The 14,940-nt window shown below is 46.3% G+C and overlaps 1 long non-coding RNA gene across 3 annotated transcripts in view; it reads left to right on the forward strand.

The window, feature by feature from the left end:
• Positions 1 to 13,406: 13,406 nt before the first annotated feature.
• Positions 13,407 to 14,940, forward strand: part of LOC136047666 (uncharacterized) — a 31,389-nt gene continuing 29,855 nt past the window's right edge. For all 3 annotated transcript variants that reach the window (XR_010622114.1, XR_010622115.1, XR_010622116.1), the window contains exon 1: positions 13,407 to 13,514. This is a non-coding gene — a long non-coding RNA (uncharacterized LOC136047666). The remainder of the gene's footprint in view (positions 13,515 to 14,940) is intronic.

Raw genomic sequence — 14,940 nt, forward strand, 5'->3', positions numbered from 1 at the left:
GCACAAAAGGATTTGGCATTTCAAATCCAGGCCTTCATAGAACTCGCCTCTGACCTCCATGTGTGGAGATCATGTAGTTTCTAGAGTTGATGTATCACAATATGAAGTGCCTGGAAATAATATGGAGAGAGAAAAAAATATTTCCTGTGAATTATTTATATATGTATCTACAGGAGATTTCTGTCAGGCAGTGATGCAGCCTCATGTGAAAGATTTTCTTCTTCTTGTGTCTTCTTAGTTGAGAATAAAGCAACACAGAGCAAGAGTGGTCCAGCAAGATGCATTTGCTAAGCAGTGTGCATCTGACATGCCATCAGGTCTTTCCTTTTCTTAAGAATGCATATATTTGGACTTACCCAAATATTGTAAAGACTAACAAAAAAAGAAGAAGCCACAAAAAAAAAAAAAACAAAAAAACAAAACACCAGATCTCACCAAGATCCAAGGCATAATTCCCCTCAAGTCTAAATTTTGCATTTTATATCTTGAGACCGAAAGGTGATTTAATGGTGATATCATAACCACCTCCCATAGACAGATGAAGACTTACCTAGGATTTGACCAAGGACTTGAAAATTAGCTTGTTAGAAATGCCTTTCATGAGCAGCTGTTAGATGGTGAGGTTTGTTTCATGAGAGATTTTGAGCACAGTCTGGATGCAGTTACATTTTTGGTGAGAGAAGAAAAACGGTGTACACGGCAACAATTATTTTGCTCATTTTAATCTCAATAAGAATAAGCAGTCAAGTTTGTATGTGACCTAAATACTTAATATATTCTGGAGGAAGAAACTTCTTAAGGAGATTAAGTTCCCAGTCAGCAATGGTACTTTCTTTCATGGGGATATGTCTGTATCTCCTCTCAGTTAACAATTGCAGTGCATCAGTTAACAGTTGCAATAAGGAGATCAGTTGACAATTGCTAAATATTTTCTGTCTTCTCTTCCCCCAGAACATCCTGCTTCACTTTCACGTCCAAAGCTGCTGAGATACTTTGCCAACTCTGAGCACAGCATTAAAAGAGAGACTCGATCCACTTGACATTCACAGATAAGTATTTTTTTCCCTTCTTTATTTTCCCATTAGAAGGTGAAGAGATGATCGGCTCTGAGTCTGTATATTAGGGCATGTGAATGGTGATGTTTTGATGTAAGTATTCCTGCTCTGAGTACGACGACAGTCAGGTAGGAAAGCTGTGGTGTGAAAGAGCTGCAAAATGAAGGCAAAGCAAACTATTTTGTCCACCTAGCGTTACCTGATTTGGACTAAAAACAAGGAAGATCCCCTTGTTTCAGAATTAGGAGTTCCAGTCTGTGTTCAACAGAAGTTGTAGATGTTGCGTATCGTTCAGGTTGTTGCCTGTGCGTAGAACAACAAAGATTCTTTTGGAAAGTGGCTAAAATTTGGGCCATGAGCATGAGGTCATTTGGCACATGTGTCATCTTCCCTGCTCACAGCCACATGGATCAGTCACCAGAGGCTGAAACCTTTGCTGCCAAATTTCAGCCCAGGAAAGGTGTTAGAGATTGAATTGCACTGTGATCCTTGGGAAAAAGAGGGCATATCTTTGTCATTTTGTGTTACTGACATTTCAATGGATTTTGACAGAAGGAAGATCGCAGGAACGTGCAACTCCTGTCAGTGAGCATCCCGAAATATTTCTGAGTAAACGATGGCAGATGCTTCATGCCAGAGATGCTGTTAGACACTGAGAAATGTGATTTTCTTTTACTCTCAGATGAAGCTCTGATTCTTTTATTTTCCCAAGCATAAGGTCAGTATGACATTCAAATCATATATTCGTACAACTCTTGTATTTCATTCTTGCCGTTGCTTTTTGTGCATAGAAAGTGATAGAACTTTCTAAATACATTGAACAAAAAGCAGTTAATCACTAGGCAGGAGACAGGCAGTGCTAAAAAAAGTTTCTTACTTAAAAACAAGTTTTATTTGGCTTGTGTGCAGAGCTCTGTCTTCATAAGCCTTTAATCTCAGACCTGTCAAACCTCCTTTGACCCAGAGTTTTACAGTAAATAGAAAAAAAAAGACAAAGATGCTCTTCTGTAGGAAAGTGAGCTTAGGGAATGGAGTTCAAGGTGAAAATCTTGTAGTGCCGTTTCAGCAGCATTAATGGAAATTGATTCAAGGGAGACTCTTCTGGATCATTCCTGAATCTCTACAGCCAAAGCCTTGGGAAAACGATAAAGTAATGTGAATCTGTGATCTTCTAGGGGAGTCCTGAGTGGCCTGTGCAGTGGGTGAGAGGAGAAGGCAGATGGCATGGAGCTGTGCTGGAGACCTGGCAGTGTGCAGCTCATTACAGGCGAGCTGCTGTGTCACACCCAGCACAGAACAGTTCCATGGGTGAATCAGGCCTTGACAGCGTTTTCCTGCTTCTCATACCCCGCACACAAATGTCATGTAAGGAGACAGTGGAGCAAGCACTCGAGCACTTAGTTCCAAGTTTCTGTACTAGCGTATCTCAGTGCAGTTGTAAGATGGAAACATGAATTACTTTCTGCATGACACCTTCAGAGTGATGGGAGGAGTACAGATGCCAGGTGCAGTGGAGGCACGAGGAGAGTGTTCAGTGAGGTTTTGTACTTTGTGTTTTATTATGAGAAAGGCAAGCAGTGTACTGACAGTTTTTGTAGATCTTTGGAGTCTTTCTTCTGTTTGCACGGTGGCAAGTCTTTGCATTTAAAATGTTTATTTGAACAAGTAGGTGAGGGAAAAGTAAGCTGGATGGTAAGCAGCAGTACGCAGAAGCAGTTCATGGCATGGGATGTGTGCCTGGACATGGGTCTGGTTGTTCTTCCAATATTCATAGGGAAATAGCAGAAACCATTCTGGGAAGAAAAAAAGCCAAAAAACAACCAACCCTCATCTGCTTATTTTAATTACTAAGGCTCAGAGATTAGATTTTGACTCAGGAAATATTCTGTGATGAGATGTTCCTTGGGGCACCTTCCACTTTCACTGCTGCTGCAGAATGGTGAAAATGTGAGACCTGGGATATTACTGAAACAAGGACAAACTTCTTTGAATGGTGACCAGGGAACTCTGGATATACAACACAGGGATGCACCACTGCCAGTTCACAGGGGAGTGTGAATCATGTGCAGAATTAGTCCACTTAGAGAATGTGGTCCCTTGTCCCAGCTCACAAAATGTCTACTGGTATCTTTTGATTTCCGTAGCTAGTTTGGCAGACATGTTCTTGAATTAATCCAGGTGGGTTGTTCATTAATAGTTTTACTCTATTGTTTGGTGGTGATAGGCTATGTTAGTCATCAGGTGTCCTTTCCTTGTCTTGGGTAGAAAAGTAAACTTCTACTTGCTTTGATGAATTTTGTGTTTGCAATTTAAAATCTATTTTCTGTGAATACTCCTGCACATGATTTTGAAGTAGATTTTTGCAAGGATTTTTTGCCAGTAAAACTCACTCACTTAGATGTTGCCAGAAAACAAGCACTACTAGATGCTTGATATTATGTACTTATGTACTTTAATATTATTATCCCAACTGTACTTCATCCTTTACTTCACCCTGAGCAGTGAACTATATCCAGAATTTCGTTTGGGTGAGATTTTTCAGTATTTCCTTGTGCTGTAGGCAAAACATACTTGTTTCTGAATCCCATAAAAGCACTCCACCATTGGTATTAACTTTGCAGAGGAGTTAAAGATAGCAGCACAGTATTCAACAGCAGCATTAGGTGGACAGATGGATGGACTGAAAATGAGCTCACATTTGCCTCGGTAAAGGCAGGCAGGCAGGCAGGACACCCAGCTCAGCAGATGCTCTGGGAAAGTCAGGAAGGGAGGGGATTTTTATGACTCCAGTACCACTTGGATGTTACTGAAAAGGCACTCAGCCACTTCTTTCTTGGAACATTAGGTTTTGCACCTGCAGTATTTCCCAGACTAAATGAAGTCATCTTAAATAAATGATGAAAATGCAGAAAATACATCTGTGAAAAGAAGCAAATTAAGAAACCAATAAGTTGTCATTTGTAGAAGGAGCGTGCTCATCCCACGCTCTCATGTCACAGCTACAGGTTCATATACACCTTATCTGCTCCTGGATTTATTTTCAGTAATTGAGAGCCAGAATAGCTGTTACATTTTTGCACTCAGATACAGCGGGGTCAGGTAGCCTGTCTTCTGTTACCTTCATGCCAGTTCTTTACACTTTTTTCTTTTAAAACCTAAAGACGTGCATATTTCAGTCAGCATAGAAAGTATGATAGGCACTCACTTTCTTTATGTATTCTATACTGATGACCATTGTGATATATCTTAGTGAAATGATTGTGTCTGGCAAAGAAGAGATATCAAGGGTGATAAGGAAAAGAGCAGACTTGGTTGTGGGAAACAGGATCACCGCTCCACATTTTTGAGGCAGACAGGAACACCATTAATCAGCGTACAAGCTGTTCTGAAAAACTCATTCCAAGTTATTGTGGGGCTAGGTGATGGCCAAAGATTGTATGGTTAACAAAAGGTGTCAGAGAGGGACAAAGAGCAAGAGGATGAAGCTCCTGGGTATCAGATCTCTTGTCCAGATGAGTCTTTGGGATGTGCTAAAGGCAAATTAAGAGACTGCAGGTTAGATTGCAGGTTAGATAAGATGTATACAGAGTGATTGTCTGCTGGGACATATGATTTATGTAGTCTTTAAAGTGTTGCAGTGAAAAAGACCACTTAGACTAGAAGGAATGTGCTAAGAAATAGAAACTCGGGGCTGCCCTCAGAGAGGAGGAGGGGAAAGTCCAGGAATGGCAGCAAGAGTCAAGGGAAGTGCAAAAAGTGGAAAGGAGAGAGAATGGTGTTGAGCAGAGAGCATGATGAATTGCTCAGAAGAGCTCTGTGTGAGCAAGAGAGTGTCAGTGAGGAATAAAAACGGGCAGTGAAAGATGTCTGAAGGCTAGACCTCAACGTACAACCTCAACAGCCAAGTTCAGGATGTCAAAAGAAGCCTTGGGTCCTTGTAGCTGAGTGGTGTCTAAAATATCACGAGAGCTGGCAAAGAAGGTCAGTGCAGTCATTCAGTGTTATTTAGTTAAACTGTGTTTTTGTAGGAGTATTTTCAAGTTTTCAACCAAGAATCTTTGCCCTTGCTAGAATGCTCTCCTTGTTTTTCAGCCTAAGAAAATTTCAGTATTTCAAATGACACTTGGTTGAGCTACCTTGGTACTGCTAAAACAGCCGTGCTTCTCATGTTTCTGTGCGAGCACTGGGCATGGAGAAGGTTGGAGGAGTGAGGCATGAGCTGTGCTGTTCCCTGCAGAGCTGGACACCAGTGGTGGTATCCCAAGGGCTGGTTGAGAACACCAGCTTTTGGATGTTTGGCTGTAGGTGATGTTTTGGGAATAGATCTCACCTTGTGATCTAACTGAAGATCCTTCACCTCTTCCCATGTTCCAAATCCCTCTTTGTGTTGCTCTCCTCCTGCAAAAAGCAAGCATCTGCTATCCACTCATCCATTCTAGAGACAGCATTAAACGTGCCTTCCTGCTCCGAGCCCCATTGAGCAGGAGAGGTGCCATCCCCGTCTGTCCAGCTGGCAACAAAGGCCTCCTGGACCTGTGGGCCCTGAGGGCGAAGAGCCAGCTTGCTCAGGTGGGATGTCCACGTGGGCAGGGGCAGGGAGGTGGGAGAGGGGAGGAATGGCTCCCCAGGGAGCACTGCTTATACCAAGTGCTACAATGGTGGAGTACGTGGTTCCTAGGGAGATCAAACTCACTTTGAATGCAAGGGAAGGATCCCGCTCCTCATTTTAACAGGGCAGGACTGGAGCCTCAGCTATTTTTAATTTTTGAAGAAGGATTTTGACAAGTGAGTGACAGATTTCAAGTTTCCTACTCAGGAATAAATAGAGGCAACTGTTTCTTAGCATACCATATTTCCAATTAATAAAACGTGTGGGACTTGAGGCACTCAAAGCTGGTTAGCAGCGGGGAGCCCCTCATTTCCATGCACAGGGGACGCGCGTACCCAGCTCAGGGTGCTCGGTGGCTGCCGGTGAGATTCTCAGGGCACTGTGAGCTGAGCCTTGCCGGACAGTTCACAGACACAAGGATGGGCTGGGTTTGCTTGGAAGTTCAAGCTCAATGAACTGAGACTCCAGAGAACAATTCCCCGGCCGCCGCCACCTCCCTGCACAGCCCTCTGAAGCTCTCCGTCCTCAGAACCCACCGGCCTCCCTCTCTTAATACGTTCACAAATTTTCCCAACAAAAGAGCAATTACAACCTTACAGAGACTGCTCACAAAGAGAGTGGGGATGACCCCGGCGAGGGGTTTGCACGACTCAACACATGGCCAGTCACCAACAAAGCCAGCCCCGCTCCCATTTGATCCCAGAAGAGCCTCTCAGACCGGCACGCTTGACCAAAAGCTGGCCGGGTGATTCATTCGTCTGGCGGCTCGGTGATTCATGGGCCTCCAGGAAGAAGGGAGGAGGGAGGCGAAGGCTTTTCAGAGCTGAAGTTAAATGCGGGTGAAACACATTCCCCAAAACCTGACTGTGTCAAATTGGTGTGTGAATACCCGGACAAAGCCGGGGCAGGAGCCCTGGTGGGCCACGCTGTGTGACTCTGAGGGTGAGCCGCGCTGCAGGTGGCACCTTCCCAAATCCATGCTCTGGGCCATGTGGAGTGCATAAAGAAGCAGTGCTTTACATCCCAACGGTGTGTGCTCCTCGGCTTCCCCTGTCTTCCCAGTCGGGCACACTTTGGGTTGGATACTAAGAGCTTTGACACAGTATCAGGGTCAACACTTCAACTGACTTCGACTTAAAATATAAGCTTCCAAGTTGTGCTGACAGTTCTGGCTCCTTCTCATATCTATGAAGCAAACGTACCACAGGCCCCATCTCCAGAGAGGTGCATGCCCATGGGACACGGGAACATGCTGCAGGAGCCTCTCTCCGCACGTGCTTTGGAATGCTGTGTCCAGTTCTGGGTCCTCATTTCAAAAAAGACAGAGATTTTCTAGGGAAAGTCCAGCCGAGATCCACCAAGAGGGTCAGGTCCTGGAGCATCTCCTGGAGGAGGAAAGGCTGAGAGCCCTGGGGCTGTTTGGTCTGGAGAAGAGAAGGTTGAGAGGAGATCTAATCCCTGTTTATAAAAATCTGAGACGCTGGAGTCCGATGGAGGGGGCCAGGCTCTTTTTGGTGGTGCGCAGCAACAGGACCAGGGGCAATGGGCACAAAGCACAACACAGGACGTTCCATGCAAATCTAAGGAAGAGCTTCTTTCCTGTGCGGGTGATGGAGTGCTGGAACAGGCTGCCCAGAGAGCTGGTGGAGTCTTCCACTCTGGAGATATTACAGATCCACCTGGATGCTTTCCTGAGTGACCTGCTATAGCAGAACTGGGGAACTGCTATTGCACGGGGATGTCCAGAGCTCTCTCTACAGTTCTGCAAATTCAGTGACCCCACCAACCATTTGCACTGCTGTCCTCTCTCAGCAGTGCCCAGGAGAGGCTGCAGGGCCCCCAGGCCTCGGCTCAGCCCACCGAAGCGCCTGTGTCCCGCATACCCTGCTGGTCATCTGCTGCAGGGGATTGTGTTACATATTGCTTCAGACACACAGGTCAAAATGCTAAATTATTTAGCAGCCATTGCCAGATGGGTTTTAGAACAATTAACAAGTGCTAAAAATAGGCAGCTCTCTCTGTCTCATGGATTTTGCCAAAAAGCGTCTGTTTGCTGCTCTCTTGCCAGAAATTTATGCTGAGGGTGCAGCAGAGGCCTCATGCTCACTGCAGTTGTCGGGGCTTCTGCTGTGCCTGGGTCTCTGGATGGCTGCAGGCTGCAGTGCATCCGGGTACAAGTGCCACTGGCAGGCAGTTGTTCATGCACAGGAAAGGGTTTGAATTGCTGGGTGTTGCTTTTCTTACTGGTTGTATTACTATTGTAGCTCTGCCTTTGGTGGCTGCCTTTGGTGGCTGGGTGCCACCATCCATGTGGGACCACATCTGTGTTGGGGCAATGAAGGCAGGAGCCATTAATACCCTGGCACCAAAGGGGCTTAAGTCCCTCTGAAGGACTGAGGTCCTCTCCATGCTGCAGCAGGTGGAGAGACACCCAGCAGGGTGTGGAAGCCAGCTGTTGGCTTCAACACACCATCCACGTGGTAAAGCATTGTGGGACGTGTAGTTCAAGGCTTCCTGGGGCCTGCTGCTCCCTGTAGTCAGAGCAGGAGCATCCCCTGGCCGTGCTTCAGGGCTCTGCCATCGAGACTCTGGCCTCTGAGCATGTGTTTCTATCAGCAACACAGGGTGTGCTTTGCGCGGAGTAAAAGGGCGTGTTTGTTGCTTTTCTGAGTTTGCAGCCACCCATAAAAGCAGGGGCCCTGCATTGAGCCCCCGGTTTATGAGCCTCCACTGCCCGGCGAGCTCTGATGCTCCGCTTGGTGCCACTTGCAGCACTATGCTCAGCAGGCCCCGGGGAACAGCAGTGCAGATGATGGAGCACATTTCACTGAGTTTCTGTTTCTAAAAAATGTTACACTGGGCAAAGGAGTTGGACCTGAATGAAAGTGGTGGATCTAATTTTAGACAGTACCTATGAATGAAACTTGAAACGATCTGTTCAGGAAATACCTTCCTCTGCACCAGTGCCAGGGAGAGTATGTGATTTAATGCTAAATTAGCCAGTGCCTATGAACAGGTTACTGCAAGTATATTTTTCCTTACTTTAACTAAATCATCTAAAATAAACCAAAGCCTTAATTTCTACATATATGCCCATGTCCTTCTGCAAAAGCTGCAGATCTTCCACCTCTGGGGAGTGAATGCCTCCTCTGCTTCAGGGCCATATGTCACCTCTTGAAGGCTGTTTGTCACTGCGGCCCTGCACTGAAGAGCTCTTTTCTTCGATCTGGTGTCTGGGGATGTCCAGAAGTGAATGGTAAATATGAGAGGACCTTGAGCAAACTGAAAGCCTATCCCAGGGCTCTTGCCCAGATGAGCAGCCACGTTAGCTTTCAAGAGGCCAAGTCTCTTTCAAATGTGCTTTGTTATATATTGACCAAACATTCCTCTTTTCTTAAGAAAGACAGAAGGGAATACTTCCCCTCCAGATACCGAGCAGGCATCCTGTCCCTGTCTCCCAGGCCTTTTATCACACAGCTTTTCATGTCCATAATTTGGGACCCTAGAGACCTGAGGGTTTAGCTGAGAAATAAATCAGCAAACAAGCTCTGTACCTTCCTGCACAGCCTTTGCAGCCAAGCACCAAGTTACAGGCGCCTTTCTGCATAAGTGGGCTAGGCGCAGCAAGAGCAGCACTCACACCACTTGATCAAAGAATAATTTACAGGTATAGTAAGCCAGTTACTCCTATCTAACCCCTAACAAGATTCTTGGCTCTTGGAAAAAGGAAGCTGTAGTAAGGAAAAGCGCAGAAATGTTTCGTAGTGCTTTTTTTCTTTATCCAGATAATCTGTGTCTTGGGTCAAATCCATCGTTAACTAACCAAACCTTCTTCAACCCTCTATTTTATGAAGTTTCCACGTGGAAAGGCTTTAATGAGTTCCTGTTCATGACAAAACTTCCTATGTTGGATGAAGCCCTGCTCATCTCATGCCAGCTCTGGCGTAGCCTGGGCTGGTGCTGCTAGACCCAGACACCTGGAGCTGTGCTGTGTAGGTGCTGGGTCATTGCAATGCCCAGCATGGCTGCTCCAGGGAGTGCTGGCAGATGTAGTGCCCAGTGTGAGTACATCTCAATGTAGCATGAAACTAGAGCAGTGCACCTACTGGAGCATCTTCACGTTGCGGTCTGAGGGCAGGTGGACCACAGCTCTTTCCCTAGGGACACGTGAGCCAGGGCAGAGGCGACCACTGTAAAATGCTCAACAGAGGAGATGTATTTATGGGAAGGCTGGGGAAGAGAGGGGTCTGCAAAATATTTCTATGTGGCTGTGATTGCTACGACAAATTCTTTATGTATGCAGAAATCAGCTCTGCTGGTCACAGCGTGCTGGTCACCAAGCCCACCTCCTCTATTGGCAATAAGGAAAGGCCAGAGAAAGCACCAGGGAATTGTAATGCAGTTTGTGCTGCTGCTCAGCTGTAAGTTCAGCTGCTCACCTCTTGTCTGCCTTGCACATATGCACACGCTGTAGCTGCAGCATGTTTGTGTTTCCCATTTAAAAAGTCACAGCACCAAATGCAGCAGAGATTAAATCAAACGATGCCTCAGTTCTCCAAACAAACAGTGAAATCAGTTAACTAGTAAATGAGTTTCAGGCCTTCATAATACTGCTGAAGTCTAGGAAGTTGTCTCAGCCTCTGGCAGGGTCACCTTGGCTTGTCTACATAAGAGCATGCTGTGCCCTTCTGCTTTTCCAGCATCCTTCTGGCTTCATGGCTCATCCCCCAGTCATAGTATCAGTAAATCTTCATAGGGAATAATGCTGTCTGATTACAGTGCAGTGAGACAAGAGCAGGTACGCTGCCTGAGCTTAGGTAGTAAGTGGCTGCCTACTGTGTATTTGCCCTCGATATATTGCTCTGAGACTTCCCAACATATGTATGGAAAGCTGAATTTACAGAACAGTTCAGTCCCCCTTAAAAAGATGATGGGATTCTTGGAAATATCCAGAAAGAGCTTTCCCTTAATTTGCAAGGAATATATAGTGAATTAGAGAATTGACTGAGGAGGAAGGAGTGAACCTGCTGGGCTAGGAAACAAAATCTTGAGTCCACGTTAGCAGCACAAAGTGAACTGAGGCGGTCTGAGGCTGCTAAAAGTGCACGTACTTGCACAAAGCCCTGGTCCTGTTGAAGGCACAGGAATTTATCAATGAATGTCAGCGCAGTGAAGGTTTCTTTGGGGTTCTTCCTCTTCTACTGTCCAAATTGGACCCATATTGCACGATTCATCTGCTGTCTGAACACCTGATCCTGCGGGAGCTTAAGCAGCTCCTAGGCCGAGCTGGCCTTGCTTCATGACCACATGAGAGCAGGGCAGCTGGAAGCTTCCAGCCCTTTGCAGCTCTTAGCAAATGCATCAGACTGAACCCAGTTGCTTCACTGAACACGTTTTAAATACTATCATTAAAACGGGGATTTTCAGAAGGCTGTGGGAGGGGCACATCAGTAATGCCCATCCTCGAAGGGACCACTGTGCATTGGTCCCTTCATTGCCTTTTAGAATCTATCTCTGCCCTTTTCTGATGTTAAGTAAAAACAAACTGCATGTCTTGGGATTTGTTCATAACTGATGGATATTCAAAACATACACAACTGCCACAAGCTGTCACTTCTCCATCCCCTCCATAATACAGTTCTGGGAAATAGCACCTTTTAACAACGAGCAAACCTGCCTTAATAAGACAAAAGTCTTGTTGCTAGGAGTCCAACTTTCCACTGGCAGCACTTCTGGTTAATACTGGAAATTCTAAATATCTGATTAAACATTTCTGGAATTTCTGGGAATACGGAGATGCTGCATGGGCAAGATCTTCAGAAAGTTCTCACCAACACAGCTCCTGTTGGGGGCTTAAAGGAGCCCCTCCAAGTAATCCATTTCCCTAATTTCCCAGTGTTGTTCCTTACGTTCCCTGAGCTAGCTCCGTCAATGACTTAAGTTCTCCTTTGCAAGATGCTTAGGCACAAAACAAATCAGATGTTTTGGTCCAGAATCACTCCTGGGGTAGCTCCCGTGAATTCAGACAAAACGCATGAATTGAGTTTATTAAAGCAACCCTATCAGAAAAGAGGGTTTGGAAATAGCAGTTGAATGAGGTTTTGCAATAGTAAAATGGTTGTTTATTAGTGATGAGTGAATCACAAAACGTCTGGCATGTATGTTGGTCTTAGAAAAAGAACTGAAGAAGTTTGAAACCCGATCAGGTCTCTCCGAATCTGTATGTCAGCAAAACTGCCTGAAAGTAAGTCCAAGTCAGGATTCCCATTCAGACATAGTTAAATGTTCAGATTTATAAGGCTGGATATAGTCATATCCCAGCAAGTGCTAAGAAATTAGGGATGGTAAATTAAACCGCTGAAGAAACAAGAACAAACTCGTTCCTGAATTTTATACGATTGTGATCTTTTGGAGATAGTCACACAAATCCCACAGCCGTGCCAGAGCTGCAGAGAGGGATATGAAAGCCAGGGAAACAAAATTAATTCCCGATTCAGGCTCAGTAAACAAGCAGCGCAGGTTGTTTCCAAACTTTTGTTTTGTTTTCTTCTTAAAGGCTTTGTCAAACCACAAGTAGCTTTTCAGATGGCTCTGTATATAAATAAGCTTTGGGGTTGGAGTAGCATGATCTTAGTTAGATCTTGTAAGAGCATTTTTGAGATAGATACTCTCGTCATGTGCTGGGCCACAGACTTTCTCCTGAGAAGCACAAAGCCAGAGATCCTCCTGCTGTGGCCACTGAGCAGGCAGCTCTCACAGCCCTGACCTCAGAACTTCAGCTTCTCAACTGACACTGAAGGACCTGCAGATACACCTCGGGAGATGCGGGCTTAAGCTGCCGAGGGTTCGGTTGGTCTTGTCCAAGGGCATCAGTGTCCCTTGCATGTTCACAATCTGTGAGACAGTCTCCGTGCACACTGTATGATTTCAAACCACTGTTGGCTTTATTCTCACAGTGTTCCTTTTCTGCTCACCTTTGCAAGTGAATTTTGTCCAAGGCTGCTGCTCATTGGGACACCTGAGATAACAGGCCAGACAAAGCCAAAGGGCAGTTGTAAGTTAAAACAGACTTGAGTTGCAACCAGTCAACCTTCATGTTCGCAGTTGAATGGTAGAAGCCTGAAGAGCTCCTGCTGCCCAGGCTGCCAGGTGGGTGGACCCTGGTCAGAGATAGTCACTGAGAGCCTGCTTCATCCCTTTGGCTGGGAACTGATGCCAAGCACCCACGTAGACACTCTTTTCCAGTGCCATATGACTGGTGGGGCCACTGCTGACATAACAGAGAGCTTATCAGTCCCCATCTGCCCACCTTGCACAGGGAAATGGGGCAGTTGGAACTGCTGGCTGGCAGTGCTGCCTCCTGGCAGCAGGTCTTCAGAGTGGCAGCAGGTCTTCAGAGTGGCAGCAGGTCTTCAGAGTGGCAGCAGGTCTTCAGAGTGGCCTAGGAATGTAAACAAAACAAAACTGTTTCACAATCTGGCTTGTTCGTGGTTCCAGCAACAGAGAGTGATGGCCAGGGCAGCTAAATCCAGTTACCAAAATAAGTCTTTGGGACACCACACCGTGACCCACAGTGATAGTCACGTGTACCCGTTGGCCTCTGCCTAATTCCTGCAGGAATCAGCTTTATACTGGCACAGGAGAACAGAGTGCTTGGTTTACGGAGCTGTTTTTCATCTGTGACAGCCGTGGCTTTTAAGGCTATGAAATCATGAAATGCTCTCTCATTTGTACTCAGGATTTCTCAGAAAGACACCCACGTGATCACCATGGTGCTCACAGGAGCCCTTGTTGGGAAGAAGCTCACCCAGCACGGCAAGGGGAGCAGGAGGGAGAGCAGCCCATGTGAGGTGGGTGCTGGGGGGCAGACAGAGGGCCTGGATGCAGTTATTTGCTAGCACAAATTCCCCATGAAACCAAAGGGAAGCATGCTGCCTTTCTGTACATCCTCCACTTGTACCTCCCAGGAATGTGGTAAGGGTAAGTGCAGGCAAGAGGCTTTGAGATATGCTTGGTTGTTTCACGATTCTGGCCTTACTCCTCGTTAGCTGTAGCAGGAGCAGAAAGTAGGTCAGATCTAACTGAAGGCTGCACTGTAGTAGCTGCAGTGCACTCCCTTAGGGGCAGGGCTTTAGGGAGACCTTGTGCTCTCAGACATCCAGCTTCAGTTTCTAGCAAAGTTACTCTTCCTGCATTAAAGAGCGTATTTCTGAAGGTCACCGAGATGTGTTTAGATAAATGGGCAAATCAGAACTTTAAGGAAGAACGTCAAAATTGCGACTTGCATTTCAGCAACGTGGAGCACTCTGCGCTTCCTGCCCTGACAGCTGGCGATTGGTGTCATGGAGCATGCTTGCTCCTTGGAGCTGAGGCCAGCCTCAGAGACCCGAGAAGAGTCTTGTCTGAGAGCTGGCACAGTGAACCCCGCGTGTGGTTGTTTTCTTATGTTTAATGAAAATGGAGTCTGTCAGCTTGGAGCTGTGCGTGGACTGTGGCTGCCAGGAAACGAGGCGGTGTGGGCTGATCTGAGCCCACCTTTGCAGCCTGGAGAGACCTTCTCCCCCTTGGAAAGCTGCTAGCAAATTCTGTGTGCTCTCACAGCCAGGATCTTACCTGACCCTGCCTGAGATGTCTTTATTTCTAGAGCTAAGCAAGGACAGCTGGTATTCTGGACTAAGTGTTTAAATGCACTAACTCAGATGCACTGGTCTTTTGAATCTCAGCAATATACCACTGGGAGGCTCTGGGTCCAAGAGGTGCCTCGGGAGGAACAGAGCGTATCTGAAGAAACGTGTCTCTCTGGAAGTTCAGAAGATTTCCAGCAATGAGGGAAGGAGAGAAAAGACTCCTACTGAACCATAGCGAGGAGTCGCATGAGCACCCCGGTGGGTTTTTCAGTGGATGAAACAGAAATTCAAGCTTAACTGGGGAATTTATAGCTACATAGTGTTTTCTTTTTTCATATACAACTTTCTCCAGATCCAAGCATTAGGTTTAAGCCCATGCATTGTAGGAAATACATTTATTAATGTTTGTGTTCATTTAGCTTGGCCATAGGGAAGACGTGATTCCAAGTGCCAGCCTGTGAAGCCGGAGCAGCGCATCCCTCCTGCTGTGTCCTCCCCAGGACCCAACACAGAAGATCCTCAGGAGGCAGAAAGGGGCTTCTCGGCAGAGCTGTGTGAGTCAGTGTGCAGGCTGGAACCTCGGTCTTCTCGTGACAAGCATTAGTCAGAGCGTTCCTGGCACGTGGCAGGAGCCTGAACCCCGCGGGTC

This window comes from Cyrtonyx montezumae, unplaced genomic scaffold (assembly GCF_038088225.1).
Source record: "Cyrtonyx montezumae isolate F1298 unplaced genomic scaffold, pur_monq_1.0 scaffold_18, whole genome shotgun sequence".
Taxonomy (NCBI): domain Eukaryota; kingdom Metazoa; phylum Chordata; class Aves; order Galliformes; family Odontophoridae; genus Cyrtonyx; species Cyrtonyx montezumae.